Here is a 21,949-nt window from a genome sequence, read left to right on the forward strand (position 1 = left end):
TTTGGTTATTGTGTGGTCATATAACTTTAGATACGAATCTGGTCATATAGCTCGGCATGTAGGTGAGGATGCCCTGGGCTTCTCTCCCTGGGGCAGCCCTAATTCATACCATAAAAATCCACCGGGTCATATAGTTTGGCATGTAGGCCAGGTCACCTTGGGCTTCTTTACCTGGGGCAGCCTTAATCCACATCAGTATCAGTCACACATGTCTAAATTAGAATCTTAGCTCTGCCACCCACCATCAGGAGAACCCTGGCCACGATGCTGAACTTATTTGAGTCCCTCTCCCATCGTTGTGAAAATGGGGATAATAATACAGATCTTTGTAGAAGTGCTTTGAGGATTAAAAACAATACTATGTCTAGTGCCACATTCCTGTAATGGGTGATCCATAAACGTTAGCTGCTTCTCCTCCCTTTAAATGTTTGCCTCACCTACAACACTGTTGTGGGTGGGCGAGAGGGAGAGAAATTAGGTCAGAGACTACCTAAAGAAAGAACATTGGGGAAAACACAATGAGGCTCATCATTTACGTGGATACTAGTTAATGAGGATGTCTCCCTGCATGAGTGACTAGGGGATTCAGTAACGTTTGGGAGACTTTCCAATTTCCTCTTTCCGTTGGCATTGTTTCCCAAACTTAGCTAGATTAGGAGCTATTATTTGAGAATACAGATTCTGGAATCTGCTCCAGACCTCCAGGTGGAAATCTGAAGATCTGTGTTTTAAAAAGCTCCTCAAGGGGCATTATGTTAAGCAAAATAAGCCAGACAGAGAAAGACAAACACTGCAGGATTTCACTCACATGGGGAATATAAACAACCTTACGACAAAGAGAACAATTTAGTGGTTACCAGGGGGAACGGGGGTGGAGGGTGGGCACAAGGGATCAAGGGGCATGCTTATATGGTGTCTGACAAATATTAATGTACAATTGAAATCTCACAATGTGATAAACTATTATGACCACAATAAAAAAATTTTTTTAAAAAAAGCTCCTCAAGGATCCTAGTGATTGGCTAGGTCTAAAGAATTGATGCTATATCTTTTACTTCTTTCCATTTCAAAAGACTAAAAATCTCAAAGTTGAACATTAAAGATAGAAAGCAGTTGGCTTGACTTCTGGGATAGAAATGATACTAAACAATGTAATGGGAACTTTTGTCAGGACTGTGAGAATGGGCTGCTAAAGACCTATTGAATCAAGAGCAGGGAAGGCAGAGATTTGCTGGGGACACAGTCAGTCAGCTGCTGTTGCATACGGGACAAGACACTTGAGACTCCCAATTTCCCGGCTAAGATCAGGTTTCCTCTTCTAGAGCTGTACCCAACTGAGTATATGTACAACTGAAAGTTGTTTTGATTCAGAAGTGAAAATCCATAATGCATTTCTTAGTTTACAGCCTTTGTTCCTAAAGGCACCTCTAAATTATTTGCTTTGAACCACAATAAATATCTTTTAGAAGAGGTTGTAAATGGTGCAAATGCTTAATACATTTTTAGATTTTTTGCAGCTACTGAACGTCTATTTGAAATAACACAGCAGAAGAACAGTCCATATAGACCTATCTTAAGTTCTGGAAATGGAGGGTCATGGAGAGAAGAAGGCACAAAGAAGTGAGAAAAGAGGGAAAAAAGGGCAAATGTGTTTCCTCTTCTTTTCTGAATGTAGGGTCTACTATAAGGAAATGATTTTTCATCTTTCACTGTCTTTTCTGCACCTCTCTCCTCTGGCTTGTGGTGCCCTCATAGCTAGTCCCCAAGCGGGCTGACATCACCCCTGTCAAAGCTCTCCTCTGCTTAGCAAACAAATTCTTTGTTCCTCCAGCACAGTGTGAAAATCTCTGCTAAATTTAACAGGAAGCCTTGATCTCTTTCATAATCCCTTTACCATCTCAACGGGACTTACCTTGTTTTTAGGCAATATAAAAAAATGAAGAAAAACAATGAAATCAGGCTACATGCAAGAAAGCCAGGGCCTCTAACTTTATCCCACTCTGCAAAAAAACTTGAGAGTGCTATTGCTTGTAGTACCTATGTTGTTTGAAATAAGAAATTCTCTATCAAGTCCTAAAAGATTCAAACTCCTTTCATTCATAGACAGTCCCAGTGATGAGGATTTTAGGCTGGTTAATTTTAAAACTGCAGATGAGAAGCAGGCTCCCAGGACTGGAGTTTGCTTGCCCTTTGTTGGGAAACATTTACATTTGTAAGGGAAACCTCCATCTGTAAAGATGCCTCCCACTCTGTGCCAGGAAGAAGGGGGACGGCCTTATCTCTAGAAACTCTTAATCAATGCCAGAGGCAAGAACTTAAGTTGTTTACCTCATGTAACTGACCTCCCCCCCACCCCCAATCCTCCTTTGTCTTTAGCTGAAGATAATATTTAAGCGGTGACTTCTGCCATTTACTCAATCCGGTTTGATTCTTATCTAAAAGTTGTGGGACTGCCCAATGGCCGGACCCTACGGGCACTGATACCATTTTAAATTTTTTACATATTCTTTCCTTTGTCTTGTAAAGAGATAACTCACATAACTATGCCTTAAATTTAGCCTTACTCTCCACCCATGTTTGCAGTAGAAGCGGAGGTGGCGGCAGCAGCAGCAGCGGCTCCTCCTGCCCATGGGTCCTGTCCCCATGCAGCAGCTCTGACTGCCTGTGGGTCCTGTCCCCATGCCGGCAGCAGCAGCAGCTCCCCATGCCAGCAGCAGCAGCAGTAGCAGCAGCATGCTGGCACCAGCTCTGCCTGCCCATGGGTCCTGTCCCCATGCCAGCGACAGCAGCAGCTCCCCATGCCAGCAGCAGCTCTGACTGCCCGTGTGTCCTGTCCCCATGCTATTCCATACTATTCTCTAAATAAAAGAGCGCTACTGCCAGATCTTAAAGACTCCAAGAAATCTTTCTTTCGACTCCTCAGCTCACCGACCCCCGCATCACCAGGTCTCTTAAATGGGCAGCATTTAAAATAATTTAAATTACAAAAAAATCTCAACAATGACCAGCTCTCCATAATACAGCAGGTAAAGAGAGATGGACCCAATCCTTGATTTAAATGGTTTGTATCACAGTCATTTGATTACACTAAGGAAAAAAGTAGGATCAAAATAGAGATCTACGGTTATTTTCTTATTGTCTTGTTCTGTTTTTAGTTTATTGTAGTTGTTTTCTTTTAACTTTTTATTTTAACATAATGACTCCCAGAAAAGTTTCAAGAGTGGTACAGAAAATTTCCGTATACATTTCACTCAGATCCCCCAAATGTTACATTTTACCATCTGTGACTTATCGCTCAAATATTTTTCCTCTTGAATCATTTGAGTGTATGCCCCAGAAATGATTCCCCTTCACCACTAAATCCTTTAATATTCCACAGTGAGTTGGATCCACTCTGCTGGCTGGGTGAGTCTTCAAACCCTCTGAAGCACATGGGCTGGAGTGTCAGGATCTCTCTCTCTCTGGGCTTTCAGATCAACATTAGACTCAAGCTTCTGTTGACTGAAACTCCTCAGGAATTTAGAGCAGCTTCTGGAGTCCCCTGAAACAAAGAGGGCAGTAGCTATTGTCTAACCTGTCAGGGCCTTTGCTTTCTAATGCCTTCTGACATCCAAAGCTGCTCCCATATTAAAAAAAATACAGTTCCCTCCCACCTTAGCTGCTGACCTAATTTAGCCGAACACACCCTATTAAATATTTATTAAACATCAGTTCGTGGAAGCACTATATCAAATGGGTACACAACGGCAATGCCCACTGGGCAGGTTTCCAGGAAATCGAAAAGCACAGTTCTGAATTAGAAGGTGGTGGATGTTCTGAAATGATTGAGTGCAACATGAACTTGACTATTTGGAAAAACGGTTCTAAACAATAGCAGGAAATGTAAAAAGATGGGTTAAGAAGCAGAACCAGGAACATCATAAACACAGCATAAGAGAAGCTCCCTTTCATTTTCCTAAGTGGGTACGGAAATAAGCCGCTTTCCTTTATTGCTCGTCTTTCACATTTGCAACTGTTTATTTTCTTGAGCACTAAGGGCAGATCCAAGCGTTGCGGAGGTGGAAGCTTTTACAATTTGGGGGATTCATGCTATGGAAATAAAACATAAAATTATGAACATGAAATATAAAGATAAATATCTACAATGGGAATATAAATCTCAACAAACAAACATTTTTAAAACCTGACAAATATCATAAATGTCACCAAATCAATAAAAAAAATAATAGTTTTGTTAATTAACTAACATGTCTCTGTAGTACTTTTTCCTGCATTTTTTAGTTGCACATTTTCTTCAAATGAGATTTTGAAGTGTCATTTTCTACATAGAAAATATAAAAATAATTCCATTTTACTTCTTCCATGACTGGATAAAATTTCTATCAAAAATAAATAGACTTCTTTAGGGCCAATTTTAAGCAATGGTTTAGACTCATAATTATGTCCTTCATCCTCTAGATGGTGAAGGCAAAATTTTCCTGTGATGGACAATAGGGTGGGAGTGATATATTATGTCAAGTCTTCTCTTGGAGGAACTTATCAGAGTCTTTCCAATGTGGAGACTTTTGCTAGATGGAGGGTAAAAGAACAAGAGGACTTTGGGACGCGGAGGAGGAAGGACAATGAAAAGGGATAAGAGCATAGAAGAAGGAAGTAGAAAACAGAGTTAGGTGAGAGGATGCTGAAATAATCTTTCCCAAACATTGACTCATAAGGCCTTTGGCAACTTTTTTTCTTCTCTCATGATGGAGTGAATTTGAATGCCAAAGGGCAGGCACACTTCAATTGTTGAGAGAAGCAGATCTAACAGTAAGTAACAAGCAGACAAGAATGAGTGATAAACATGGTGAGTCTGTGGTGTCCACTTTTCAGTTCATTATAGAAAGACGTAAGCACACATGGAGAAGGATAGTTTATCTTTGCTGCTACAGTTGAAAAATAAGGACCAGAAATATAAATGCCATCAAAACGTTGACTCTTCTCAAACCAAAAATTTTGGTTTCATATTCAAAGCCATGCCCATTTAGAAGAAAAACACATTCATTTGGGTTTTGTGGTCTGGGGCAAGCACTGCCAGAGAGGAGGTGGAAGCCGCAGTGGAGCATTCCTAGACAATTCACTGCAGGCCTGGAGTGATCACCATGCAGGCAGCTCCTGCTCCATAGTAGTCAAAATAGCAACAGGACCACAAATAATTCAAAGCCTGAAATATTTTCTTCCCTCCATTTCAAACTCTCCTACTTCTATCAAATGGCTCCAGCAATTCTGCTTCCTCCACAAATCCTTTCCTAACTGAAATCGTGGCAACTCCCTTTGAACTCTGCTTTATATAAACACGCAATTCCCATGGTTCCTTTATAACTCCATTAAATGCATTTGCTCTTTGGTTGGAACATAACGCAAGTCCTTTCAGGCTGCATTTGTTCAATGTTCTCTGCTTTGGCTATTCAGCCTTCATATCCAGTAGGCCCATATAAAGTATTTTAAGTATTTAAATATTTTAAGTTCCACATCTCCTGTGATGTAAATGCCCACTTCTGCACCTGCCCTCACTTACCTCTTCAGCATCCTCACACTCCTGCTTTTTTCACCTGTCCTTTTTTCTTTTCCTTATGAAATGCTTCATACATATACATAAGGCTATGTAAAATAAATATTCATTTTCAAGAATAATAATAAAATGAACACCTGTATACCCACCTTAAGAAAGAGTGTACCTTATACAATCCTGTGTCCCCTCCCAATCACATCCATGTCCTTCCAAATTCCAAGGTAACCGCTATCCCGACTTTTGTGTTAATCCAGACTTTTGCTATTCTTTAAAGTTTTATTACTATGGTTTCGCTCTAACAATACATGGTTTAGTTTTTAGAACTCTGTAGCAATCACAAGCCCATCTGTGTAAGAAAAAGATCAATATCCACTGATAGAGGACATCTCCTAGAACAAAAGAAGCTGACAGGCTCTCCATCATAGCATGGCTTCCATTTCCCTGGGAGTTTATGAAAGTCATTCATAGGGAAGCAGAAGGAAATAGATTGGGAAGGTGGGACTGCCAAAGCTGGGGTATCTGGGGTATGAGTCTGGAGCTGGAGGTCTGGCAGCCAAGGGGTCAGGGGAGGGGTCAGCTCTGCCTTCTCTGCTTCTAAGTTCACCATGATGAACTTCCTGCTCTCAAGAATAGGTGAACGATCACCCTTTTTATCCTATGCAAACAGTGAACTCCAGATTACTGGTGGGAAGCTAAAGGCCAGTCACCTGGCTAACTCTTAGGAGTCCTTCAAAGTACAGCTCACCGTCTTGTGTTCTAGTAAAACTTCCCTGACACCCACACACCCACACACACATGCTGTATGCAGGGTCACCCCTTCAACTCCCTGTGCACTTTGTGCTAACTTCTATCCCCAGCTATAACCACTTCCTCATGGGAGAACTGGATCCTCCTTGAGGGAATAGATTTTATCTTATTCATTTTAATAAGTCACCCAATGTTTAACTTATAAATGTGTACAAACCTAATTGAAATTAAATACCAAGATCAAAAAGCATAAGGCAGAATATGCGGTCATGCTACCCTGACTTTATCAGGAATGAGGACTTTTGAGTATCTCTTCTGTTAAGGTGCTTCTGTGAATTCTGCTTGCATTCTCCTGGCTTCAGGTATGTCACAACTCATGCAGATATTTCAGTTACTGTGTCATCTGCACATTCCACAGTGATGCACATGAAATAAGGTGTTACAAAAAATATTTTTCACTTTCATTTTTTCTGCCTAAAACCAAACACATGTGTATTGTACTAAATAAATAAAAATGAGACTTAATCATCTCCTTCTACTTTTTAAACACAACTGGAAGTTGTTTTTACTCTTATGATTAGGAGGTGAACAGCAGGTGAACAAAGTATTAAGAATGCTACTATCTTTTAAATAATCTTTTCTAACTATAGCTTTCTATGATGATAAGCACCTTAATAATGAGGCTATAAAATAAAAATTGGTAAAAAGAAGATATCTAAATTATCAGACATTACCCCATTACCAAGAATTAACCATGTTACATTACTGTATATCCTCCCAGATTTAATACATGTTTTTCACAAAAAATGGAGTCACCCTGAACATACCATTTTTTAATCAGATTTTCTTCATTCACTATATCCTGGATGTTTTCCCATCTCAATAAATACACTTTTAAAGCAATAACGTTTAATGTCTGTATATGAATCTATACACATATAGTAAAATCATAACAAAAGACAAAGGAAAATAAACACAAAATTCAGAAAAGTGGGCTTTTTATGGGGAGGATTGGATGGGTGGAGTGTCTAACCATGATTTTAAAGACATGAATATTTTTTATTACTCTCACACTATGTATATATTTTGTACATAAAACATATATATATATATATTTCATAATATGGATACCTCAAAATTTATTCAAGCAATCTCCTTCCAATAAGCATTTATATTTTTCCAATCTTTCACAAAACTCTGATGAATATTCTTACACTAAAATATTACAAATATCTTTCTTTTTATCCTAGGATAAACTTCTAGAAATAGAATTGTGGAGTCAAATGGTTTGCACAATTTTAAGGCCAGTAATACATAACACTGAACTGCCATCCAGAAAGGTTATGCCAATTTCAACTCCCACCAGCAATATGCAAGTGTCCTTTTCTCTCAGTCTTCACCAACACTGAGGACAATTATGAAAAAAAATCTCTGCCAATTTGATTAGTGAAAACTTGTCTTCTATATTTTCTCTAATTTGCATTTCTTTAATTACTAGTGTGATTAAACCTTTTAAAAGTTTTGAGCCACTTCTACTTTTTCTTTCTTTTTTTTTTTTTTTTTTGAGGAGGATCAGCCCTGAGCTAACATCTGCTGCCAATCCTCTTCTTTTTGCTGAGGAAGACTGGCCCTGAGCTAACATCCATGCCCATCTTCCTCTACTTTATATGTGGGACGCCTACCACAGCATGGCTTGCCAAGCAGTGCCATGTCAGCACCTGGGATCTGAACCGGTGAACCCCGGGCCACCGAAGCAGAACGTGCGAACTTAACTGCTGCGCCACTGGGCCAGCCCCCTACTTTTTCTTTTATTAATTACTTAGGAATATTCTTTGCTTCTTTTTCTGTTAGAGCATTATTATTCTTATCGACTTGTAAGAGTTATTTATATAATTAAAGATGTCAACCTTTTGTTTGTCTTATATTGTGGTAGGCAGAGTAATGGCCTCCCAAAAATGTTTACATCCTAGTCCCTAGAACCTCTGAATATGTTATGTTATATGTTAAAAAGGAATTGAGGTTAACAATGGAGCTAAGGTTGCTGGCCAACTGACCTTAAAATGGGGAAATTATCCTGGATTATCCAGTAGACTCAATGTAATCATAAGCATTCTTAAAAGTGGAAGAGAGAGACAGAGGAGGGATCAGAGTCAGACAGAGATTTGAAGATGCTACACTACTGGCTTTGCTGATGGAGGCACGGAGCGACAAAGAATGTGGGTGGCCTCTAGAGGCTGGAAAAGGCAAAAAAATAGATTCTCCCCTAGAGCTTCCAGAAGGAACACTGCTCTGTTAACAGCTTGATTTTTGCCCGGTGAGACCCCTTTTGGACTTCTAATCTCCAGAACTTTAAGGTAGTAAATTTGTGTTTTTTATTTTTGAGGAACATTAGCTCTGAGCTAACATCTACTGCTAATCCTCCTCTTTTTGCTGAAGAAGACGGGCCACAAGCTAACATCCGTGCCCATCTTCCTCTACTTTATATGTGGGACGCCTACCACAACATGGCTTGCCAAGAGGTGCCATGTCCACACCCGGGATCCAAACCAACGAACCCCAGGCTGCCGAAGCAGAACGTGCGAACTTAACTGCTGCGCCACCGGGCCGGCCCCAAATTTGTGTTGTTTTAAACCACCAACTTTATGGTAATTTTTTATAGCAACAGTAGGAAACTGATATACATGTTGCAAATGTTTTTCCAATTTTTTTAATATACAGAATCTTTGCAAAGCTATCAAAATGCCCCTGATGACTTGTGCTATTTTTAAGTGCATTCACCATACTTCTATTCTCAATCAGAGTAAAGCAGATAAAATTTGATCAAAACTTAAGTGGTCTAGCTTGGCTTCAGATATTTTTTTCTCTATTTTAAGAAGTGTTAATAAACAACAAGAAGTTGTTTTCTCTTCTCCTCAACTCTTCCTTCTCTCCTTTTCCTTTCCCTTCTCTTGGAGGTGGCTGGGAGCTGAGGAAGTTAGAAGAACAAGGAGGAAATGGCATTGCTAAGGGCTGAGAAGATATTGGCACCAGAGACCAAGAAGGCTGATGACATAGTCAGAAGACTGGTTACATGCAGGGGGATTGAGCAAATAAGTAAATAGATTGAAGAAAATGGGAGCCAGGTTTGTCACTGTCAGAGAAGGGATTTATAAAGATAGAAATGTAAAGGCTAAGGTACTGGATTACAATTGAGAGATGATAGATAGATAGATAGGTAGATAGATAGATAGATATACAGTAATAGATAAAGATGTGTGTATAGATATATAATTAGATAGTATAGATATAGATATATAAACATATCTCTGTCTGCCAAGCGGGTCTGGAAGTGATGATACCCTAACAGTCATGAGCACACTGAGCACTCAGATCTTGATTTCCAAACGTTTCCACGAGAAAGAACCAGGCTCCATGGAGAAATGGTTGATTCCAAGGCTGGACCAGGGAAAGTACAAAATGAGTCAGAAAGTACAGAAGCGCCCAAAGAATGACGGGAATATGCTAAAAGATCTCATAGGAATTAGCTTGAAGAGGCTTCATGGCCAAATTTCGGACAACTGGATCAGGAAAATAAACAATAATAGTAACCAGATTATAACCCATTGAATGAAGTAGGAATCCATCAAGGCAGAATAAATGAATGAATGAATGAATAAGAAGAGATGTATAATGCAGTATAATGCCAACAAGTTAATGTAGAAGGAGTGATGACACACGTCAGAGTGGGAGTTGAATCAGGTAGGAGTCATCAGTGGATGTTAAAGCCAGTGGGTAGGAATTTGATGAAGAATTATGTGTTTGTATAGTCTTGGAGTATCTTTTAACAAAATACCACCTACAAAGGGGAAAATGGTGGCCCTATGGTGCAGGAATGTGGCAGATACCAACTTGAACAGGTTATCAAGGTCAACACCTCCAGCAGTAAGAAGCCTCAACATTGAAGGGCTCCTGTAATTGTAATACTATGAGTATAACATCATTCCTATGCTATTCCTAATAAGTATGAATGGCCTGAGTTTGAACATGAAGAAATATTATGTGCTTCTAGGTTAACTGACATTCTTTATACTCTAAAACTGTGAACTACATAAAAGTCAGGCAAAGACTGTGGAGCTGCTCCAGATTGAAGGAGACTAAAGAAATACGAGAACTAAATGCAATGCATGATCCAGAACCCCATCCTTTCCAGGAAGGAAAAAGAGACATTATTGGAACAGTTAGGGATATTTGAATGAAGTCTTTGGAATTGATTAGACAGTATTGTTGTATTAACATTATCTGTTTTTAGATGGTTGTATTATTAGTATGTGGGAGAGTGTCTTTGTGTGAAATACTGTGGAATATTTAAGGATCATGAGCTATCATGTCTACAATTCAATCTCTAAGTGATTCATTAAAGAACAACAAGTTTTGCATGTGTGTGTGTACATTTTCATGCATCAAATGTTTATTGAAAGCCTTTAGAGAGGCTAGGCACTGTATACTAAATATTGGGAGCCCGGGAATTTTTAAAAATGTAGTAAGTGCTCTCATTTTATGGTGTAATTAAGAATGTAAACAATGCATAGAAAAAAAATTTTCACACAAAAATAATTAAAATGGGTCTAAAAGACCAATACAAATTTCCAACACTAAGGAAGGTAGTGAAGAGACAAGAGGCGAATATGGTAATATAAAGGTGAATGGCATTTTCAGGCAATAATAAGGTCAGTGCATTGGATCTATGTGGCTAGAAAAGGTAGTAAGGGGAAGAAATGCCTGAAAATATAATTTGGGGTCAAATTACAAAGATCTTTATATACTACACTGGGTCTTTGGACATTATCTGACAGAGAAGGAAGCCATTATAGACTTTTAAGTGTGCGAATAGTGTGTTCAAGTCTGCAAGTTATTAGTCAAAAGTAGTTTAAGCATAGAAGCACATGAGAAAAAATACAGTTCAAGACATAAGCACTAGAACAACATATTTCTTAAACCTTTTTGTTATCTATTATCTCTAATGGAAATAGATGAAAATGTGTTCAATTAAGGAATCTGTTATAAAAATAGGTTATGAAAGGAAAATGTAAAAATTCCTCATACTTAGTCTCTGCAAGTTCCCAAAGATCACAGAATCATAGCACCACAAAACTGATGTGACTTTAAAACAATTACTAGAGAAGTTGCTTAGCATATACAACAAAACAGTAAAAGTATTAATTTTTGCTTTTAAACATGACAGAAAACACCTATTCTTTCATTCAAACAGGAATCTTGCCATCTCTCAGAAGACACTGGTAGAAAAGAATAATTGACAAGGATAGACGACCTTGAGGTTCTCAATAAAATAATGTAATGAAACAAAATCAGTACTTCAGATCTAAAAATTGCTGCTGGGTGGCATAATAAAGACTAGGGGAATGGGGGCCTGCCCCGTGGCCAAGTGGTTAAGTTCGTGAGCTCTGCTTCGGCAGCCCAGGGTTTCACCAGTTCGAATCCTGGGTGCGGACATGGCACCGCTCATCAAGCCATGCTGAGGCAGCGTCTCACATGCCACAACTATAAGGACCCACAAATAAAAATACACAACTATGTACCAGGGGGCTTTGGAAGAAAAAGGAAAATAAAATCTTAAAGAAAAAAAAGACTAGGGGTATGAATAAGAGCTGAGAAATATACCTCCCACCCCAAGGAGCAAAGTGCTTCCCCAAGTGCTTGGCAGCAGTCTACCAAAGACTGGAGTCGGGGCAGTAGAGTTGAGTGGGATGTTCTGAAGCCATCTCAATATAAGTCTGGTAGTGGAGCAGGAGAGCTAAGAGAAGTCCCTCTGAGAGGCAGTGGACCCTCACCAGCTGCCCACTGAAAACGGGTGCAGGTCAAAGAGAAGGATCCCAAGTTAAAGAAAAGGGGAACCATCATAGACAGAAAATATAATTCCCAGTGACCCACAGAGTTGGATAGTCAGGCTATAAAGTAGGGAGAGCTCTCTCGCCTATATCATAGAGAGATCTCTGAAATCTCACTGATGCTAAAACCTCAAGCTCTGCTCAAGGGAAGACCCTAATCCTGTCCTCAAGATACAATTAGACAGTAATGAACTGAATCCTATTACAGTTGTAACAAAATTCAGATGCAATTTAAAAACAGATTAGATTGGCCCAGTCTCCAACTCCGCCAGCTAGACAGAAGGAGCATGCTCTTTTCTGTAGGTAAATATTAATCACTTCAGGTTCCACTGTTCTTTCATATACAATGCTCAGCAAAAAATACAAAAATAACAAGAAGAAAGAACAAGAAGAAAGACAAAGAAGCAGAAAGATGTTATCCATAGTCAATACAAGCAGCCATAGAGAGTGGATGGATGTTGGAAATAACTGATAGGGACTTTAAAACAGCTAAAAAAATATGTGAAAAGAGTGGACAACATGCATGAACAATTGAGAAACTCAGGAGAAGAATGGAAACTTTAAAAAGATCTAAATGGAAATGATAAAAATGAGAAATCCAGTACCCAAAATAAAGAGTTAATTTGATTAACAGTAGGTGGACATAGGAATAGAGTGGACCAAAAATAAAAATCGGTAATGCTATAGCAGATTTAAACATTAACCACCTTGACCTAATCAATATCCTAGAACTCTGTATTATTTTCAAGAGCACATGGAACATTGACCAATATAGATCATATGCTAGGTCATAAAATGTTTCAATAAATTTCATAGGGTTGAAATCATACACAGTATGGTATCTGATCGCAACAGAATTAAACTAGAATTCAATAAGATATTTAGGATATCCTCAAATATTTGGAAATTAAACAACACACTTATAAAGAACCCATGCATCAAAAAAGAAATCAGAAAGTAAACTGGAAAATAATTTGAACTGAGTGATAATGAAAACACAATACATCATAATTTGTAGGATGCAGCTAAAGTATTAGAGGGAAATTTATAGCTTTGAACAAGAAGAAAGGTTTAAGGTCAATCACTTAAATTTCCACTTTAAAAAGTGAAAAAAAAAACAAGATAAAAAGAGAGAATATAGTAAAGCCAAAGTAAGTAATATATTAAAAAAATAAGAGTAAGAATCCATGAAACAGAAAAGAGAAAAATAAAATCAACAATCGAAACTTGGTTCTTTGAAGTAAATTAATAAAATTGATATACATATAGTAAAACCAATCAAAATAAAGAGAAGGGAAAAACAGGTGAAATTACCAATACCAGGCATAAAAGAGGCATATCACTAACAATCCCACAGATAGTAAAAGGATTATAAGGGGATTTTTTAGACAAATTTATATCAATAAATTTGCAATTTAAATAAAACAAATTCCCTGAAAAATATAACCTAGCAAAACTGATTCAAGAAAAGTTAAAATACTTAAAGAACACTATATTAATCTTCCCATATAAAAGGGAGGATATATCCAAAATATATAAAGAACTCACACAACTCAATAGCAAAAAACCCTAAACAATACAATTAAAAAAGGGACAGAGGAACCAAATAAACATTTTTCCAAAGAAGACATACAAATGGCTAACAGGTATGTGAAAAGGTGCTCAAGATCACCAATCATCAGGGAAATGCAAATCAAAACAACAATGAGATAGTATCTCTCACCTGTTAGAATGGCTATCATCAAAAAGACATGAGATAGCAAGTGTTGGCAAGGAATGTGGAGAAAACGGAATGCTTGTGCACTGCTGGTGGGAATGTACATTAGTACAACCACTATGGAAAATAATATGGAGGTTCCTCAAAAAATTAAAAATAGAATTACCATATGGTCCAGCAATTCCATTTCTGGATATATATCCAAAATAAACAAAATCACTATCTCAAAAAGATATCTGCACTCCCATGTTCATTGCAGCATTATTTACAATAGCCAAGACATGGAAACAACCTAAGTGCCCACCAACAAAGAAATGGATAAAGAAAATGTGTTGTGTATATATATACATATATTTTCAATGGAATATTATTCAGCCATAAAAAAGAAGGAAACCCTGCCATTTGCAACAACTTGGGTGGACCCTGAGGGCATTACTCTAAGTGAGATAAGTCAAACAGGGAAAGACAAACATCTTATGATCTCATTTATATGTGGAATCTAAATAAACAAAATGCTAAACAAGCTCATAGACACAGTAGTGGTTGCCAGAAGTGGGGTGTGGGGTGAAATGGGTGAAGGGGGTCAGCAAAAAGAAGAAGGAAGCCCAGGCCAAGATGGCTTCTCCAGTAAACCCTATCATTTAAGGAAGAAATAATACTTATATCACACATTTGTCTTTCAGAAAATAAAGAAGGAGAAAACAACTTCCCAAATAGTTTTATAAAACCAGCATAACCCTGATAACCAAACCCGAAAAGGCATTACAAGAAAATTCTAAACCAATACCTTTCATGAACATAGAAACAAGATCCCTAACAAAATTGTGGCAAACTAAATCTTTCAAAATATAACAAGGACTTGAATTGGAGTTCTAGCCAGAGTAACTACACAGGAAAGAAGTAAAAGGCATGAATATTGGAAAGAAAGCAGTAAAACTATTTGTATTCTGAGATGGCACTAACAAACTATTAGAACTAACAAACAAGTTTGCAGGATACAAGATAAATGCAAATACAAACACAGGATACAAGATCAAATGCAATGAATCTCGAATAGTCAAAACAAACTTGAAAAAGAACAATAAAGTTGGGCAACTTGTTCTACAGGACTTCAAAACCTACTATAGAACTACAGGAATCAAGACAGTGTGGTATTGCCATAAGGAAAGACATGTATATTAATATTAATAGATGAAACAGCCCAGAAATAAACACACACAGAGTCCACTGATTTTCAACAAGGGCATCAGTGCAACTCTTTTGGGAAAGAAAGTTTACAAATGGTATTAGAACTAGATATCTTTATGGAAAATTAAATAAATAAATCTCAACCTCTTACATCACTCCATATGTAAAAATTATTTCAAGATTAACCATTCATCTAAAATAAAAGCTAGAATAATAAAGTGTCTCGAAGAAACATAAAAATATATCTTCACACCCTTGGAACAGGCAAAGATTTCTTAGAACATAAAAAGCATTAAACATAAAAGAAAATGGATAAATTCCACTTGACCAAAAATAAGTAGTTCTGTACATTAAAACACATCATTAAGAAAATAAGCAATCAAGCTTCAGTTTGGGAGAAAATATTTACAATATATATGTCTAACAGAGGACTTGTATTCATAATATATAAAGATCTTCCACAAATCAATAATAAAAAATCTCCCCAATAAACATGCACAAAAGACTTAATTACAAAAAAGATATATAACTGTCCAGTATGGGCATGAAAAGTTGTTCAAGATCATTACTCATCAGAGAAATAAAAATTAAAACCACACCATATGGAGCCGGCCCCGTGGCCGAGTGTTAAGTTTGCGTGCTCTGCTGTGGCAGCCCACGGTTTCACTGGTTCAGATCCTGGGCGTGGACATGGCACTGCTCATCAGGCCACATTGAGGTGACATCCCACTTGCCACAACTAAAAGGACCCACAACTAAAATATACAACTATGTACTGGAGGGATTTGGGGAGAAAAAGCAGAAAGAAAAAAAAATAGATTGGCAACAGTTGTTAGCTCGGGTGCCAATCTTTAAAAAAACAAAACACACATATGATACCATTCCACATTCACTAGAACGCATAAAGTCAAAAAGACTGAAAATATCAAATGTTGGCAAGGATGTGGAGCCACTGGGAACTCTCCTGTACTGCCGGTGGGAATATGAACTACTACAGCCATTTTAAAAAAAACTATTTGGCAGCATCTTTTAAAGTTAAACACAGCAAATCTAGGAATCCATTCCTACGTGTCTCTCTAAAAGAAGTAAAACCATACATCACAGAAAGGCTGACACATGAATGTTCACTCTTGTTCAAAATAGCCAAAGACGTGAAACAACTCAAATGTCCACCAGTGGAGAAGGATAAACCAATTGTGGTGTATGCATACATGGACTATCAGTCAGCAAGCAACAGGCAAATCTACAGATACACAAAACTCCATGGATGAATCTCACAAACATTATGATGAACAACAAAAAACAGACACAAAATAATTTATAATGTATGACTCCATTCATATGAAAGAAAAATAAAAATGTACTCATGGTGATAGAAATCAGAAAGTTGGGTTGAGGGGAAGGAGACACAGGCACTTTGTGTGTGATGGAAATATTCTGAATCTTGTTTTGGGTGCTGGTTACAAGGATATCTGTAAATCAAAACTCATGAAACTGAAAGCTTAAGATCTGTGCTTTTATTTGCACATAAATTATATCTTGATAAAAAATAACTTTACAAAACAAACTAAAAATTGCTGCTGGGAGAAAACAAATTATGAATATCTAACTCTACACAGTACAGAAATAAAAAATATAATATCTTTGAACTGAGAGGCCAAAAAAAGACAATGAGAAAGTGCTCACAATGTGATTAAGTGGAAGCATTTTCATACATATGTATAGTCATTTAAATATGTTTGCTTTACACTTTAAAGGAAAAGAGAGTGAGGAAAGAATGCAAATCCTGTTATAGTTTACAAATCCTAGAATTTGTATTAAAGTCATTTGTCATATTTTTTAGCTGTCTAACATCTGAACTCCCTTCCTAAGCCTGTGAAATGTCCGCCTTCCACAGCAGAAGCCCCAAAGCCAGATACCGGCTTTCATTGGCTCCACCGCCTTGGGGACAGGGCACACGAACAGGCTCAGTCAGTCTGCAGCCAGCCCGGATATTGACTTGGGAGCTGGTGAGAAAAGACACAGGCAGTGGGAATTCATTCTGGCAGCAGCAGTGGCAGTAACTTCGAGGATCCAGTCACAGCTACAGAAGGGGGGTCAGCCAGTCGCCAGTGTCAGCAGTGGGCATTGCCAAAGCCAAGGGAATGAGAGGTGCAAACCACTCATCTGGTGTTTGGTGGCAGTGGAAACAGTATCCTCACCGGAAAAGTTCTGTGCACTTTGCTTTATCCTGCCCATTTTTCTAGACTTTTCTCCGGTGTTCCAAATGATTCTGTGAACTAAATCTCCTTTCAGCAAATTCCTTTTCCACCGAAATCATCTAGAGTTAATTTCTATTGCTGGCAATAAGAACTCTGACGGAAATAATAAAAGCACTCTAATACAGACTCACAGAAATAATGATCCTTTCAGTTAACAAAGATTTTTTACAAATAAGTGGAAGTTATTTGGTCTTTAAAAAAAAAAGTTGTTGAAAGTGACTTTTTTCTTAACACCCTGAATTCCATTCATGCCTCCAAATAAAAGTATTTTTCATATACTAATGCTATATTTTAAATGGAAAGATACTTTCAAAATATCCACTGGAAAAAAATTAGACTTCTCTCACAATAACTTACAGAGTGGATGGCTGAGATTCTAAAAGAATCTTAAAATTAAGAAATTGTTAAATAGAAACAAGTACTCTCATAGCTGACATTCAAGGAAGTATTCTGTCTGTGACTAATGTAATATTCAAGGGATATGTTTGGGGAGATTCTGTCATCTTCTGTGTCACTCTAAAAGCCTGGAGACACACTAAACATCCTACTTTTTCTTATTAATTGTGAATTTATCAGCCATCAGTTTTGTTGAGTCTACTTTATATCTACTTATAATTTCCAGCTACATAAACTCATTAGGTAATGAGTTTCATAGATTTACTGTTTGCATTGTAAATTAGTACCTTTATTTTTTGGTTCCATTATACTTCCACTACAGAACTTTATAAATAAATCTATGTTCTCTGTAAAATATCTTTTGAAGAAATAATGTATAGATTCAGATCATTTTTCCTATCAACATTTTTTGTTTTAAGTCATGGTTTTTAGATTTTTATTTTTATTTCCTTTTTCTCCCCAAAGCCCTCCAGTACATAGTTGTATATTGTTAGTTGTGGGTCCTTCTAGTTGTGGCATGTGGGACGCCGCCTCAGCGTGGTTCGATGAGTGGTGCCATGTCCGTGCCCAGGATTTGAACCGACGAAACACTGGGCCGCCTGCAGCGGAGCGTGCGAACTTAACCACTCAGCCATGGGGCCGACCCCTCAAGATTTTTTAAAAAATTTAGATCTATCTTCATCAATCCAAGCAAAATCTTTCTCTCTTGTTCTTTTTTTACCTACTTTTCCTGTTCATTTTCCATTCATATGGTCATAGCCCTTTCCCATTGGCACTGATTCTGTGTTTAATGTAAGTATTGAAAAATACAGTTGTTTCATGTAGAAAATGTCCTGAATTATCTACATTGTAATGTGACGTGTATTTCATTGCTTCTTACTTTGCCCTAATGAAGTTGATATTTTAGTGGAGACAAAAGACAAGTTCACATAAAACAATAATTTCAAGTGGTAAATGTAAGAAAGAAAATAAACAGAGTGATGCAGTAGTGACTGAGTTACTTCATAAATGGTGGTCTCTTCTGAAAATATGTTATTTGAGCTGAGACCTGAAACATATAAGGTACTGTTATGAAGTGCATCCAGACAAAGAAAACAGGCTCTGAAGCAAGAATGAGCTTGACATGAGACAAACAGAAGAGACAACAGCTGTGTCTGGAGCACAAGGAGCCAGAGGAAAAGTGGTCACAGACAAGGCAGGAGAAATATGCAAGAAGTGGGTCACCTAGGGTCTTGTAGGCTATAGCCAGGAGCATGGATTATTCTAAGAACAAGTGGAAGCCCTTGGAATTATAAAAGCAAGAGAGCAATGTGTTTTTTATTTAAAAAGTAAGCTTTAGTTGCTCTGAAAAAAATCAGCTAGAAGAATGACAAAAAAAGCAGTGAAATTAGTTAAGAGATCACCTTAGTTCATGCGAGATAGGATGGTTTGGAGAAGGGCAGTAGGATTGGAGACAGAAGCTTGTGGTGTCATAGAATCCCAGAAGGGAGAGAGTTTCAAAAATGGAATTGTAGTCCATCGTTTCAAATGTTGCAGCACTAGACATTTGAGGACAGAAAAAGAGATATGGATTTGACAACTTGGAAGTTGTTAGTGACAGAACATAGATTGGAGGTCATTGAAGAATGAACAGAGGTTTTTCATTAAGAATATCAGATTCAATCCTCATTTTCTTCTGGTCCTTTCCAAAATTCCATGAAAATGACAATAAAGATATAGACAAAATTCATAAATGCACAAGGATAAAGAGTAGGAGAGGTTCAATGACAAAATTTTGGAGTTTAGAAAGCAAATTAATTAGTATTGAGTGTCAACAGAATGGAGAAAGGTTATTCCAAAGCTAGCAGTGGAGAAAGCAAAGCAGTAATCAATCCATTCTGCACTGCAAGACCACTGAAAGGATCAAGAACTGGTGGTACCAGGTGCCTCTGGAAGGGAGGGGAAAAATGGAGTTGGGAGAGGAGGACTAGCTACAAGTCTATTTACCAATTAGTTAGACCCCTAGATTCTTCCCTACACCCAAGCAGAAGCCGAGAGATTCACTCACTAGAGAGGATAAAACAGAGAGGGTCTCTAGAACGGGGAACACCAAGCTCAGTTGAGGACAGGAGTCTTACATTGAAAACACACCCCCAGTCCTCTTCTCCCAACGGCAGCCAAGTTTACATCCTTCAAGAAGGTGATTGGATGATTCTCCTCTGTGGACCTAATCAGCCATTTTGTTTTCTAGTATGAAAGGCCCCAGTCAGGTCACCCTACAGGAAAGACCACAGTCAACAGGCCCCCATCACATTACAGAGCTTTCCAATAAGCATTCAATGGTCCTCTGTTAAAGATAAACAGACAAGAATCACCAGACATTTGAGCAAAGTATTACAAAATGCAGAGAGTAAAACAAATAGGAAAAAAAAAAATGAAGCTCAGAGGAAACAGTCTATGCAAGTAGATGAAAACTTAAAAATAAAAAACTACCATTAACGCACTTAGAAAGATATAAGAAAAAATTGCGTTCATAAAATAATAGAATACAAGATAACAGAATACAAAACAACAAGTATACAAGAAGCATTCAGAGAACAAGAATGTGCTCTTGGAAATTATAAATGATAGAAATTTAAAAACTCAGTAGAAGAATATATCAAGAATATCTCCTTGAAAATAGAATAGGCAAAGATGTGGCATACATGTGAGAAAAGCGCCCTTCCAAATATATTGGAAGATCAATATATTTGGGGTCTGATATAAGACTCTGAGAAAAAGCTAAGAATACAAAAGAGACAAAATTAAGAAATATTTGGAAAATTTCCCAAAATTGAAAGACATGAGTATCTAAAGAACACAACAAAATGTATAGTAAAATGACACTCACTGTGGAGTTTCAGAAGATTAGAGCAAGTAAGAGATCTAAAAGTTTTCAGAGAGGAAAAAAATAAGATAACTAACAAAGAATCAAGAATTTAAAAATGCATTGGACCTTTCAAAATTGAAATTTAGAAGAAAATGGAGCAACACCTTCAAAATACTAATTTAAAAAAATGATTTCCAACCAAGAAATCTACACTGAGCCAAACTATTAGTTAAATGTGAGGGTAAAGATGTTTTCAGATATAAAGCTCTCAAAAAAATGTATGCATCCTGAACCCTTCCCCAGAAAGTTACTGCACGATGTACTCCTCCAAAATAAGGAAATAAACCAAGAAAGAGGAAGGCATAGAATCCACCAGAGTGGAGACCCAACATGAGAGAGAGGGAGGTAAAGAGTATCTCTAGAATGATGGTGAAGGTGTCATCCCAGGATGACAACTGTTCAGGTGTAGAGATAAAGGAAGCAAATATTTTGTAAATATTTGAGTTTATCCAGAGTCTGGAGTTTTTCAAGTAAGCATGATGGAAAAAAGGATATGCGAATTGAGAGTGGAAGAGAATTATTGTAATGATGAAATACTGAAACCATTTTGGATCAGAAGACAAGTGTGGACTAGAGGAGAATGGTAGTGAATATGCACCAAGATTCATGATTTGGAGGTCTCAAAGAGGTGGGAAAAAGTTTTTTAGGAGGAAGAACTAGTATAAACGAGCTGGAAGGACGGAGGTGGTAGTCAGAGAGTTTACGAGAGGTCAAGCTGTCAGAGAAGAATTGGTTACTAGCGATGACAAGTGAGAGTACAGCTGATGGAAGGAAATATGGCGATCAAATAATGAAAGCCCAGATGCTTGAGTCATCTGCATGGATATTGAAGTCATCCATGAGGATGACAGAAGTAGGGGTATAAGGAAAGAAAGTCAAACGAGAACTAAAGTATTCAATGAATGGAGGGAATGGATTGAGAGAAATGACCTATAGATGCATAGTTGATAGCAGCAAGAAGGGATGGAGGATACTATATCCAGATGGCATGGACTTCATAGGGCACTTCTGAAGAAAGGATACACCCACTTGAAATACTCACGTTGAAACACAGGAGGAATGCTAGAAAACAAACAAGAATAGCCCTCAGTGGAATAGGAAGAGGTATCCTTAGATGTCCAAGGTATCCTTGTTAAGGCAAGACAATTAATCAAACTTTCAGAGACCAGGTTGTTGATATAAGGGAGTTTTCCGATCAAAGAACAGGAGCAGAAGCTGGCAGAGTATAAGATGATGGTGGGGTAGGGGAATTGATCAACTTAGGGATATACAAAGGATGTAGGCATTACCAGGGAA

Source organism: Equus caballus, chromosome 18, assembly GCF_041296265.1.
Source record: "Equus caballus isolate H_3958 breed thoroughbred chromosome 18, TB-T2T, whole genome shotgun sequence".
Lineage (NCBI taxonomy): Eukaryota > Metazoa > Chordata > Mammalia > Perissodactyla > Equidae > Equus > Equus caballus.